The following is a 13,303-nucleotide window of genomic DNA, read 5'->3' as shown; positions in this document are numbered from 1 at the left end:
CTTTGGGGTAAATACCCAGTAGTGCAATGGCTGGATCATAGGGTAGCTCAATTTTTAACATTTTAAGGGACCTCCACACTGTTTTCCAGAGTGGCTGTACCAACTTGCATTCCCACCAACAATGTAGGAGGGTTCCCCTTTCTCCACATCCTCTCCAACAATTGTTGTCTCTTGCCTTGTCAATTTTTGCCATTCTAACTGGCATAAGGTGGTATCTTAGTGTGGTTTTGATTTGAATTTCCCTGATGGCTAATGATTTTGAACATTTTTTCATGTGTCTGTTAGCCATTTGTATGTCTTCACTGGAAAAGTGTCTGTTCATTTCTTCTGCCCATTTTATGATTTGTTTGTTTCTTGTGTATTGAGTTCGAGAAGTTCTTTGTAGATCTTGGATACCAGTCTTTTATCTGTAGTGTCATTTGCAAATATCTTCTCTCATTCCGTGGGCTGCCTCTTAGTTTTTTTGACTGTTTCCTTGGCTGTGCAGAAGCTTTTTAACTTGATGAAGTCCCACAAGTTCATTTTATCTTTTGTTTCTCTTGCCTTTGGAGATGTGTCATGAAAATGGTTGCTTTGGCCGATGTCGTAGAGGTTGCTGCCTATGTTCTCCTCTAGGATTTTGACGGATTCCTGTCTCACATCGAGGTCTTTCATCCATTTGGAGTTTATCTTTGTGTATGGTGTGAGAGAGTGGTCAAGTTTCATTCTTTTGCATGTAGCTGTCCAATTTTCCCAGCACCATTTATTGAAGAGACTGTCTTTTTCCCACCGGATGTTTTTTCCTGCTTTATCAAAGATTAGTTGCCCAAAGAGCCAAGGGTCCATTTCTGGATTCTCTGTTCTGTTCCATTGGTCTATGTGTCTGTTTTTGTGCCAGTACCATGCTGTCTTTGTGATCACAGCTTTGTAGTACTGCTCGAAATCCGGCATTGTGATGCCCCCAGCTTTGTTTTTCCTTTTCAACACTTCCTTGGCGATTCGTGGCTTTTTCTGGTTCCACACAAATTTAAGGGCTGTTTGTTCCAGTTCTTTGAAAAATGTCATTGGTATTTTGCTGTTTTTTAAAAGCTATTCCTTGGGGCGCCTGGGTGGCACAGCGGTTAAGCGTCTGCCTTCGGCTCAGGGCGTGATCCCGGCGTTATGGGATCGAGCCCCACATCAGGCTCCTCCTCTATGAGCCTGCTTCTTCCTCTCCCACTCCCCCTGCTTGTGTTCCCTCTCTCGCTGGCTGTCTCTGTTAAATAAATAAATAAAATCTTTTAAAAAAATAAATAAATAAAAAATAAAAGCTATTCCTTGGGGCGCCTGGGTGGCTCAGCTGTTAAGCGTCTGCCTTCGGCTCAGGTCATGATCCCGGGGTCCTGGGATCGAGCCTCACATCAGGCTCCTCCGCTGGGAGCCTGCTCCTTCCTCTCACACTCTCCCTGCCTGTGTTCCCTCTCTCTCTCTCTCCATCAAATAAATAAATAAAATCTTTAAAAAAATAAAAATAAAAGCTATTCCTTAGCTCTCAAAATTACAGATACACACATCCTTGGGCCCAGTAATTCCATTTCAAGAAACATTCTATAGATACCCTTGCACGTGTGGAATAATTTGTGCACAGGGTAATCGCGGCGTTGTTTGTGATGCCTCACTAGAGGGAAACGGGTAGTTAGTGCTGGGGATGGAGGGAGACTCTTTGCTTTTGTACTTTTTGGGTTTTGAATCATTGAATGTATTCTTACTTATTTTTAAAAGAAACAGTATTGGGGCACCTGGGTGGCTTAGTTGGCTAAGCATCCGACTCTTGATTTCAGCTCAGGTCATGATCTCAGGGTGGTGGGATTGAGACCCACATCAGCTCTGCGCTCAGTGCGGAGTCTGCTTGTCCCTCTCCCTCTGGTCCTCCTCCACCCCACTCCCTTCTCAAACAAATACATAAAATCTTAAAAAAAGGAAGGAAAGAAGGAAGGGAGGGAGGGAGGAAGGAAATACAGAAAGAAGGAAAGAAAGAAAGAAACAAACAAACAAACAGAAATTTTTTTTAGCAATTTCCATGGTCCAGGTGAGAGGTGCTGGTGTCCTGGTCAAGGGTTTCCTCCCCTCAGGGCAGCTGCTTATTTATCACATGACCCCAAGCAGGTCATTCCCCTTAACCTCACATCTGTGAAATGACTCCTTGTTTCTAGGGCCTTCACTCCTCTCTGGCTGAGTATCATCCTCAGTTTTTCAAAATCCCAGGGTAGCCTCTGAATTTTGGTTCTTTCTGCCACCTTTTCTGTCACACTAGGTTGAGGGCACCCCAGGGTGGGAAACAGTAACTTTTCTTTGGTGCCTTGCAGGACCTGGCCCAGGGCGGGTGCTTGGGCTGCTATTTGATGGTGTAACCACCAGATGGCAGCATGGCTCTGTTCCTGGAGGCCAGGTCTTAGATGCTGGATCTGTCCAATATGGTAGCCACTAGCCACATGATGGTTATTGAGCACTTGAAATGTGGCTAGTCCTAATTAAGATTGTTTCACATGTAAAGTAGTCATGGGATTTTGAATACTGAATATGAGAAAAGAACATAAAGTACCTCAATAATAATATTTTTACATCGGTTACATATTGAAACAATATTTTAGATATACTGGTTTACATAAAATACATTTAAATTTCCACCTTTTTCCTTTTTACTCTTTTTAATGTGACTGTTAGAGAACTTGAACTTACATATGTGATTCACATTATATTTCTACTGGACAGCGCTGTGCTAGACCCCCGAACAGAGCCAAGGAGCTGGTGCCCCTGCCTGTGTCCCAAGATGAACAGCCACATGGCACGTGGTGTCACAGCACTCCTTCCCCATCACAGAGGTCCAGATCACAGCAAGGCCCCTGATCAACAAGGAGCCTCTGACCATCCTTACTCCTCCCCTCAGTCAGGTCTCCATGGGGAATCCATGTGGGAAAAGGCCATCCCCACTGGGACTGGCAGGGCCAGCCAATACGCGGCACTTTTCCTGTATTCCCTCACTGACCCCTCACATCAGCCCAACTTCAGTGAAGAAATATGATCGGAGAAGTGGAGAAATCTGCCCAAGTTTCCCAGCAGTGACTCGCAGAGCTGTCACAAGATGTCAGTAGATGCAGACTGTGTCTTCCTCTGCGTCACACTGCTATCCTAGCAAACCCACCAAGGCCATAGAGGAAGGAGGAAACTATCCTTCCACATGCTCCTGATTGAGCTAGAAACCTGGACTGCTGTCATCTCACTTCGGTTCTGCTCATAGGTCACCTGTGATCTCCCGAGGGCAGAAATGGAGCAGCTTACCTCTCAGGCAATGCCTACATCCTGAACAAGGGGAGAATAGCTGGTTTGTGTCCTCAGACCACACTGTCTGTGAGTGGGACATGCTAGAGGGAAGACTGGCCAAGGGAGGACAGAGCAGAAGGCTTTCCTGGAGGCTGGTTTCATGCCAGACCCTGTGTTATGCACTTTCTTTACATCATCTCGTTTAATCCACACAGGGCCCCTCCAAAGTAGGTGCTGTTAACCCCAATTCACAGGTGAGGAAACTAAGGCATAGAGAGATCTATGTGGACAAGCAGGAGAAGCAGAGACCTTGTGGTCATAGTGTGTGCCCTTCTTGGGTCATCAGTCTCAGCAGTGTGAGTGTGCAAACATTACCTTTCTGACGGTAGGTGAGGCTGGGTCTCACAGGGCCCACGAGGGGAACGAAGAGGGAGGGGAACACCTAGAATCTACTCCGACTGAGTGACCTCGAGATGGCTGGAGCAAAACGAGGAGGAAGACTCCCAGCCGCAAATGCAGATGCCCATGTCTTTTCCTTTCAAACCGCTTTGGTGGATTCCTCTTCACCTACTGAATAAGAGCCATGTAGCCTAACCTGAACTTGTGGTCCAAACAGTCCAGCTGCGGCTGATACTTCAGCCTGGCCTTCCACAATACGCATTTTTCATGCACCCAGCAGCCTGCTCCCTGCTTCCCACACATGCAACCTTGCTTACCTGCCCCCTGGCCTCTGCTCCTGTTATTTTCCTCCTAGAAATGCTCTCTCCCACACAACCTTCAACAGCCCTCTCTGTCTTTGCCTGTCCTTAGCTTGCCCACTGTTGAAGGCACAGCCAGAGCATGCATGGGCTAAACATAACAATTAGGTGTGCTTGACGTAAGTTTTGTGCAGGACTGTCAGGAGCCTTGAATGCTAATATAATTAATGTAGAGAGAGCTCCTGGCGCTGAAGAACAAGCAAAGGTTTGGGTGCAGGGGAGAGACCTTAAAAGCATGGTCTTGTGGGATATGAGGCAAAGGTGAGGCAGAGAGCCCAGGGAAGCTATTCCGAGACCACAGAACTCAGTGATTCCAAACAGTGCCATCGGCACCCCAGACGCGGGTTCCAGCCTAGTCCTGATGCACACGAACCACATGGCCTTGGGTGGGTCACTCCGGTGTGACGAACACACATCACAAACATGGTACTTAATTCTTACAATTACTCTGGGATTATATGCTATTTTTATCTCCAGCTTACAAATAAAGAAACTGGGACTTTTGGATGTTACACTATTTCTCTAACACCACACAGCTGCTAGGAGTTGGTAGCAGGAATCTGTAGTAAGAATAGCACAGGTGCCTGAAGTGCTCATCCAGGGCATCTATCAGACACTAAACTTCAAGTGATGGCCCTGAACCGAAGCGTGGAAGGACCAATGGAGAGAAGACTGGGGCTCCTCAGATGTTGAAGCGGTCGGAAAAAAGCACTTGATCATTAGCAGCAATATATCCACGTGCACCGTGCACGTTACAGAGCTCATTCAGATCCATTATTCCAGAAAAGTCTCCTGAGAGATTTGTGAGCGGAATTTAAATTCCCTGCTTTGCAAAAAGAGAAGCAGAGGCACTTCTGGTAGGAGGGCACTGCCACTCCCACACAGCATCCCACAGTGCCTTTCCCACTGCTATTAGTCAGGGCTCGTGGGGTTGCAGTGAGCTCAACCAGACCCTCCTCAGCTTAAGCAAAAAGGAAGGATGGCGGGATGATGGGGGTGGCAATGTCCCTGGACCTCAGCATCAACTGGGACTGGGACTCAGGAGACACCAAGAGTTCCCATTCCTGCTTAGGACATAGTCATGGGGAGCTATCTCTCTTACCCTTAAGATCAATAACAACAACAAAAGCCAGATACCCTACAAAACCGCAGGTTTAAAAAAAATGATGGGAAGGAAAGAAAAAGAGAGAGGAAAGCAAACCATAAGAGACTCTTAACTATAGAGAGCAAACTGAGGGTTGATGGAGGGAGGTGGGGGGGTGGCTAAATGGCTGGTGGGTATTAAGGAGGGCACTTATGATGAGCACCGGGTGTTGTATGTGAGTGATGAATCACTAAATTCTACTCCTGAAACCAATATTATGCTATACGTTAACTCACTAAAATTTAAACAAAAATTTGAAACAACAACAACCACCACAACAAAATGATGGTTTAGACCATCGGAAAGCTGAGGTCACCAAGAAACCTATTAAGTTAAAATACAGAAAGTGATGGAGTCCTCGTGAAAGAAAAGGCAGCCCCATTATTTTACCATTGCAAGGGCCTCATGAAGAGGAGGAGGGTGCCGTAGCTATGGGTAGGAAGACTTTCTGAAGGCCAAACGGGCTGGTTTGACAATTTAGAATCTTCAGGAGCCCCAGATATATAGGGAACCTACAGCCACCACACAGCTGTTTTCAACAGGCTTTCACTGAGTGCTCTCCAGAAAGACTGCAGGCAGAGCAACAGAGCTGAAAGAGACTCCCTCTGAGGCACGGACAGTCACAAACTGCTGGAAAAAAATGGGGACAAAAAAGGCAAACAGAAGAACTCCACAGGAACTCTGGCCATTACACTGGGTATGGGGCAGTGGTGGTCCACAGAATGGGGACAAGTCAGGGAGCCAAGAGAATTGGTCAAGGGAGCAGGCAGCGTTTGCTGAAGTCTGGGGGACAGTGGGAAGACCGAAGGGACTCTAAGACACTCAGAATCTTACAAGAAATAGAAGGCAGTGGCCTCTACAGCTGTCAGCTTCAACACAGGAAAGACTCTTGACCCAGAATTTTCCCTGATAGTGGAACAAGCAAACAGAAACAAAATAACTATGATGACTATTTTAAGGAATCTCGTGGAAAGAGAGGAGAACATGAACAGTGGGGATATTTTGGCATACAGTTGAAAACTTTTTTTTTTTTTTTCAAAAAGAGCCAAAAAAAAAAAAAAATGCTAGAAATAAAAGATAAATCAGAGAAGAAAAAAATCTTTCAATGGACTTACCAGCATGACACAGCAGAGGAAAGAATAGATAAACTCAAGATAAGTCAACAGAAAGTACTCAGATTGAAACACAAAAAGTGAAGAAGAAAAAATAGTGTTAAGATTTTTTTAATGAATAATAATACATCAAAAACAAGTGGGTTTATCCCAGAAATGCAGTTCACTTAACATTTGAAAGTCAATGTAAAACCCCATATTAATAAGCTGAAAGAGAAGAAAAAAGGTAATTTAAACAGACACAGGAAAGGTAATTGACAAAATTCAATCCATTCATAATCTGTAAAAGCTGTCAGCAAACTATGAACAGAAGGAAACTTTCTCAACCTGTGAAACCTATAGTTGATATCATCCTGAATGAAAGCTTTCTCTCCTAAAAGCAGAAACAAGACAAGGATACTGAACTGGAGGACAGTGGAATAAGTGCAAAACAATAAATAAAAGGCATCCAAAATAGAAAGGAAAAAGTAAAAATGTCTTTGCTCACAAATGGCATGACCATCTATGTACACAATCCAATGATTAGTTTCAAGGAAACTAATAAGTAAGTTTAGCAACTTGCAAAAAAGAAGATTTTTTTAAATGTGTTTTTATAATGAACATTTTTATAAAGAATGATCAGGAATTAAATTTTTATTGCAATAATATTTATAATATCAAGAACATAAAATTCTGACAGATAAATATGACAAAATATTTGTTTTTTTGGCAAACAGTGCTGGAACAATTGGATATTCCTGGGGAGGGAGGGAATGAATCTCAATTAACCCTCACACCTTCTGTAAAAACTAACTCAAAACGGATCACAGACTTAAATGTAATGCATAAAACTTTTACCAAAAGTGGGGGAGAGGGAGAGAGAGGTTGGTGGGGAGGCAAACCATAAGACACTCTTGACTGTGAAGAACAAACTAGGGGTTGATGGAGGAAGGTGGGTGGGGGATGGGCTAGGTGAGTGATGGGTATTGAGAAGGGCACTGGTGATGAGCACTGTGTGTTGTATGCAGGTGATGAGTCACTAAATTCTACATCTGAGAGCCAAAAAAAAAAAAAAAAAAAAGGAGAAAACTCTTTGAGACCTAAGACAAGCAGGATTAGGCCTAGAATTCTTAGCCTTGACACGAAAAGCATGATTCATAAAAAGGAACATTTGTAAATTGAACACAATCAAAAATTTAAACTTTCACTCTGTCAAAGAGAATAAAAAGGCAAGCTACAAGCTGGGAGAAAATAATTTCAAACTACAAAATCAACAGAAGACTTGTATCTAGAATATCTCAAAATTCAAAAGCAAAAAAATCAAACAACCCAACTTCTAAAAAGGTCAAAAAAATGTAAAAACAATTTCACTGAAGAAGATACACAGATGACAAATAAGCACATGAAAAGATGGTCAGTGTCGTTAGCCATTTGGGAAATACAAAGCAAAACCACAATGAGGTATCACTATACACTTATCAAAACAAGCAAAATAAAAGTAGTGTTAACACCAAATGCTGGTGAGGATGTGAAAAAACTGTATTGCTCATACATTTCTACTGGGAATGTAAAATGATACAATTACTCCGGAAAAGAATATGGCAGTTTCTTATAAAACTAAGTATGTCCTTGCCATATGGCCCAGAAATTTTTTTTTCAAAAAATTTTTTTCAGAAAGTCTCTGTTTATCACAGAGAAACAAAAACTTATACTCACCCAAAAACATGTGCATAAATATTCACAGCAGCTTTATTCCTAATGGCCCAAAACTAGGAGCGAGTGAATGTTACTCAGCCCTCAATAGGAGCACAGCAGCTTGGACGGATCCAAGGGAATTATGCTAAGTGAAAAAACCCAACCTCAAATGGTAACATACAAATAATTTCACTTAGGGGCACCAGGGTGGCTCAGTCAGTTGAACATCCAACTCTTGATTTTGGCTCAGGTCATGATCTCAGGCTTCCGAGATTGAGCCCTGTGATGGGCTCCACACTCTGCCCCCCCCCACCCCTTCCCCTGCTCATGCACTCTCTCTCTGAAATAATTAAATATTTTACTTCATTTATTTATTTATGTTTTTTAAAATATTTTTAAACATAATTTCACTTATATAACATTCTGGAAATGCTAAAATTATAGAAACGGAGATCATATTAAAGGTTATCAGGGATGAGGAGGACGGAGGAAGAAAGGCAGCCGTGGCTATAAAAGGACAGTGATCCTCACGATGACACTCTTCTGTATGCTGGCTGTGCTGCTAGTCACATGAATCTAGACATGTGATAAAATCACATAAAACTACACACACGCACAGACACACACACACAAATGAGGGCCTGGAAAACGTGAAATCTAAACACGGCTGATGGGTTGTCCTGATGTCAGTTTCTTGGATGTGACATTGTAGTGCAGTTATGTAAGATGTTCCCCCTGGGGAAAATGGGTGAAGAGTGTATGTGATCCCTCTATTATTTCTTAAGCTATGTGTGAATCTACGATTATCTTAAAACAAAAAGTTTAAGGAACAAGAACAACAACAAAACCTTATAAAGCACAAGAGAAAATCCGGACGACCTTAGCTTAGGCGAAGATGTCCTAGATACAACATCAAAAGCATGACCCATAAGAAAACCAAATAATAAATTGGTCTTCATCAAAATTAAAAAACTTCTGATCTTAAAAGACCTCATGAAGAAGAATGGAAAAGAAACCACTGGCTGAAAAAAAAATGTATTTGCAAACCATTATCTGAAAAAGAACTCATATTCACACTTAGAAAGAACACTCAAAACTCAATTAACAAGGACTCACAAGACTCATTTCTTAAAATGGGCAAAAGTTTGAACAGAAATTCTACCAAAGAAGATGTACAGATAGCAAATAAGCACATGGACTGGAAGCTCGACATCATTAGTCATGAGGGAAATACAAATGAAAACCACAAGAAACACCACCACACACCTACTGGAAGGGCTAAAATTGAAGGGGCATGAGGAAGCATTTGGAGATGATGGAGTCATGGTTTTATGTATGCATACATATGTCAAAACTTACTAAATTCTAAATTTTATATCAAATTTTAATGTATACTTTATCAAATTTTAAATTTATGTTTTAAATATGTGGCATTTGTGCTAAGTGAAATAAGTCAGTCAGAAAAAGACAAATACCATATGATTTCACTCATATGTGGAATTTAAGAAACAAAACAGATGAACATACGGGAAGGGAAGGAAAAATAAAATAAGACAAAAACAGAGAGTGAGGCAAACTGTAAGAGATTCTTAACTCCAGGAAACAAACTGACGGTGGTGGGTGGGGGGATAGGGCAACTGAGTGATGGGCATTAAGGAGGACACTTGAAGTAATGAGCACTGGGTGTAACATGCAACTGATGAATGACTAAATTCTACCCCTGAAACTAATAATACAGTATATGTTAATTAAATTGAACTTAAATTAAAAATTAAAATATGTGTCATTTATTACACATCAATTATTATTCAATAAAGCTGTTTTTTAAAAATGGAATAGACCCTCTGAAGTATGTGACACAATATCAGTCTAACCTATGTGTTATTGGAGTACAAGAAAAAGAATGGGACAGATGAAATATTCAAAGATATGATAGCCAAGATTTAACAAAATTAGTGAAATACAGCCACCCACAAATCCAACATGATCTATGAAACACAAGCAGATAAATGCAGGGAAGTCCACATTTAGTCACATTCTAGTCAAACTGCTAAAACCAAAAGATAACAAAATTGTGAAAGCAGCCAGAAAAAAAAAAAAAGACATAATGCATGTACAGAACAGTGAGAAGAGAAAGACTGACATCTCATCAGAAGCAATGACAGCCAGAAGACAAGCCAGAAGACAATGGAAGCACATCTTTAAGGAGATGAAAGACAAAGAATGTCAGCTTACAATTCCATATCCACTGAAAATACTGTCCAAAGATGAAGGCAAAATAAAGATACTATCAGACAAAGGCTGAAAGATTTTGTCTCTAGTACAAAATGTGAAAAGTCCTTTAGGGTAAAAAAGAAAGGATACCAGGGAAAAACTCAATTCTACAGGGAGAACTAAAACACCAGATATAGTAATATCTTTTTGAAAGACATACCATTGTGTCAGCTGGATCTTCCAGAAAGCAAATGACCAAATAGAGTTAGGAGTGCAAGAGGTTTATTGAGGTGACGTCTTTGAAAGATAGGAAGAGGGGCCAGAATTTGGCAGGGGAAGCCTTCAGACCACAATGTAAACTGAACATCTGAGAAAGGAATGGGACAGGGAGCAGGATTTGGCAGGAAGATCTTTTGAACTTTTAGCCAGTCTACTAGGGAGCTCCATAGCACAGCAAACCCACCAGAGAAGGCATGCACTATGCTGGAATGGTCGAGTCCTGGCCAGCCCACCATGCTTATTCATTAGCTGCAGGCTGCCTGAGGAACCATGACCTCAGTTCTAAAGCTGAGGCAGGTCTTGGATGTTCCTTAACCAGAGGCTCTCAAATAACTGCACTTCTCACAGCTGGACAGTGTTTTCTTAAAGGCAGCTCTGAGCAGCACACCTAGTCCATGGATTTCTAAACTGTGTAAGTGAAAATAGCAGCATAACACGGGGATTTTAGTCTATAGTGAAGTCATGTATACAACAAAGGCACAGAGTATGGGAAGGTGACAATTAGAAATACCCTATATAAAGTTCTTATATTGCCCATGAAGTGACATATTATATTTTAAAGGTAAGACAGTGATAAGTTACATATGTATATGGTAGTCTCCAGAGTAGTGGCTCCAAAATGTTTTGGTTTTAGGACCCCTTTAGACACTTAAAAATTATTGAAGACACCAAAGAATTTCTGTTTAAATGGGTTAAGTCTATCACTACACATTAAAAATTAAGACTGAGAAAATTTTAAAATACTTACTTTAAAATAATAATAAGCACATTACATGTTAAGTTAGATTTTATGAAAAATAACTATTTTTCAAAACAAAAAAATGGTGAAAGAGTGGCACTGTTTTACATTTGCAAATCTCTCTTTAACGTCTGACTTAATGGAAGACAAGTACATTCTCATACCTACTTCTTCAGTCTGTGGTGATAACATTTGTTTTTGCTGAAGTATCTGATCAAAACCTAGCCTCATACCAACGCGTAGTTGGAATGTGGGAGCTCTTTTTACGGATAATCACGGGTATTCTACTGTGATACTACGCTGAAATTCAACAACTGGTAGTTTCTTAAAGGAACGCAATGTGGAATCTGAACACATATCAATAAATTCTCATATTGTTTACATTAAAATCCATTAGGCTAATAGTAATCAAAACAGTACAGCACCGGCACAAAAATGGACACATAAATCAATGGCATAGAATAGAAAACCCAGAAATAAACGCACACTTACATGGTCAATTAATCTAGACAAAAGAGGTAAGAATATGAAATGGGAAAAAGTCTCTTCAATAAATGGTGTTGGGAAAACTGGACAGCTGCATGCAAAAGAATGAAACTGGACCACTTTCTCACACCACACACAAAAATAAACTCAAAATGGATTCAAGACATAGACATGAGACCTGAAACCAAAAAACCAGTAAAAGAAAACCTAGACAGTAATCTCTTGAACATCAGCCTTAGCAACATACTTATGGATATGTCTCCTCAGGCAAGGGAAACAAAAGCAAAATACACTATTGGGACTACATAAAAATAAAACGCTTTTGTGCAGAAAAGGAAACCATCAACAAATCAAAAAGGCAAACTTCTGAAAGATATTTGTAAATGATATATCCCAAAAGGGTTCATATCCAAAATATATAAAGAATTCATACAACTCAACAACCAAAAACAAAGCCCGCACACAATCCAATCTTAAAATGGGCGGAGGACCTAAACTGACACTTTTCCAGAGAAGATACACAGACGGCCAACAGACACCTGAAAAGATGCTCAACATCACTTACCATCAGGGACATGCGATCAGAACCATAATGAGCTAGCACCTCCCACTGGTCAGAATGGCTAAAATCAAAAAGACAAAAAACAATGTGCTGGTGAGGACATGCAGAAAAAGGAACCCGTGCGCACTGTTGTTGGGAATGCAGACTGGTGCAGCCACTGTGGAAAACAGTATGTAAGTCCCTCAAAAAATTAAAAATAGAAATATCATACAATCTAGTAATTCCACTACTGTGTATTTACCCAAAGAAAATGAAAAGACTAATTTGAAAAATATATGCACCCCCATGTTTATCGCAACATGCTTTACAATAGCCAAGAAAAAGCAGCAGCCCAAGTGTCCATTGGTAGGTGAATGGATAAAGAAAATGTGGTATATAGACAATGGAATATTACTCAGCCATAAAAAAGAACGAGATGTTGCCATTTGCAATAACATGGATGGACCTAGAGGGTATTATGCTAAGTGAAATAAATCAGACGGAAAAAGACAAATACCTTATGATTTCACTAATATGTGAAATCTAAAAACCAAAACAAATGAACAAACATACAGACTTCTAAACACAGAGAAGAAACTGGTGGTTGCCAGAGGGGAAGGCAGAGGCGGGTCAAACAGATGAAGGGGAGTAAGAGAGATTAACTTCCAGTTATAAAATACAGAGACGAAAAATCACAGAGATGAAAAGTACACCAGAGAGAGCACAGTCAATAATACTGTAATAACCTCGTAAGGCGACCAATGGTGACTACATCTATCATGGTGAGGATTGAGTAATGTATAAATTGTCCAGTTAGTATGTTTTACACCTGAAACTAATACAACATTGTATGTCAATTATACTTCAATAATAATTTTAAAATCCATTAGCCTATTTTTACACATTGAATAGATCTTTTCCTCATACATGATTTTGTTACATCATGCACTGGTTATTTGGAAAATACTGGTTTACTGAGATACGCAGATCTCTCAAGTGTTAACACATTTCATTATATAATATCAAAAATATCATTAATATAACCACTGATCTAATTAGAAACATATCTAAATATTG

At 40.6% G+C, this 13,303-nt stretch overlaps 1 protein-coding gene across 3 annotated transcripts in view; it reads right to left on the bottom strand.

The window, feature by feature from the left end:
* The window catches only part of ZNF169 (zinc finger protein 169), a 64,884-nt gene extending 52,576 nt beyond the window's left edge, over positions 1–12,308 (bottom strand). For all 3 annotated transcript variants that reach the window (XM_026519161.4, XM_048218308.2, XM_026519160.4), the window contains exon 1: positions 12,251–12,308. The gene's annotated coding sequence lies outside the window, so the exon portion shown is untranslated. The remainder of the gene's footprint in view (positions 1–12,250) is intronic.
* Positions 12,309–13,303: the final 995 nt, after the last annotated feature.

This window comes from Ursus arctos, unplaced genomic scaffold (genome assembly GCF_023065955.2).
Source record: "Ursus arctos isolate Adak ecotype North America unplaced genomic scaffold, UrsArc2.0 scaffold_33, whole genome shotgun sequence".
Taxonomy (NCBI): domain Eukaryota; kingdom Metazoa; phylum Chordata; class Mammalia; order Carnivora; family Ursidae; genus Ursus; species Ursus arctos.
This window is presented reverse-complemented; position numbering and strand designations above follow the sequence as displayed.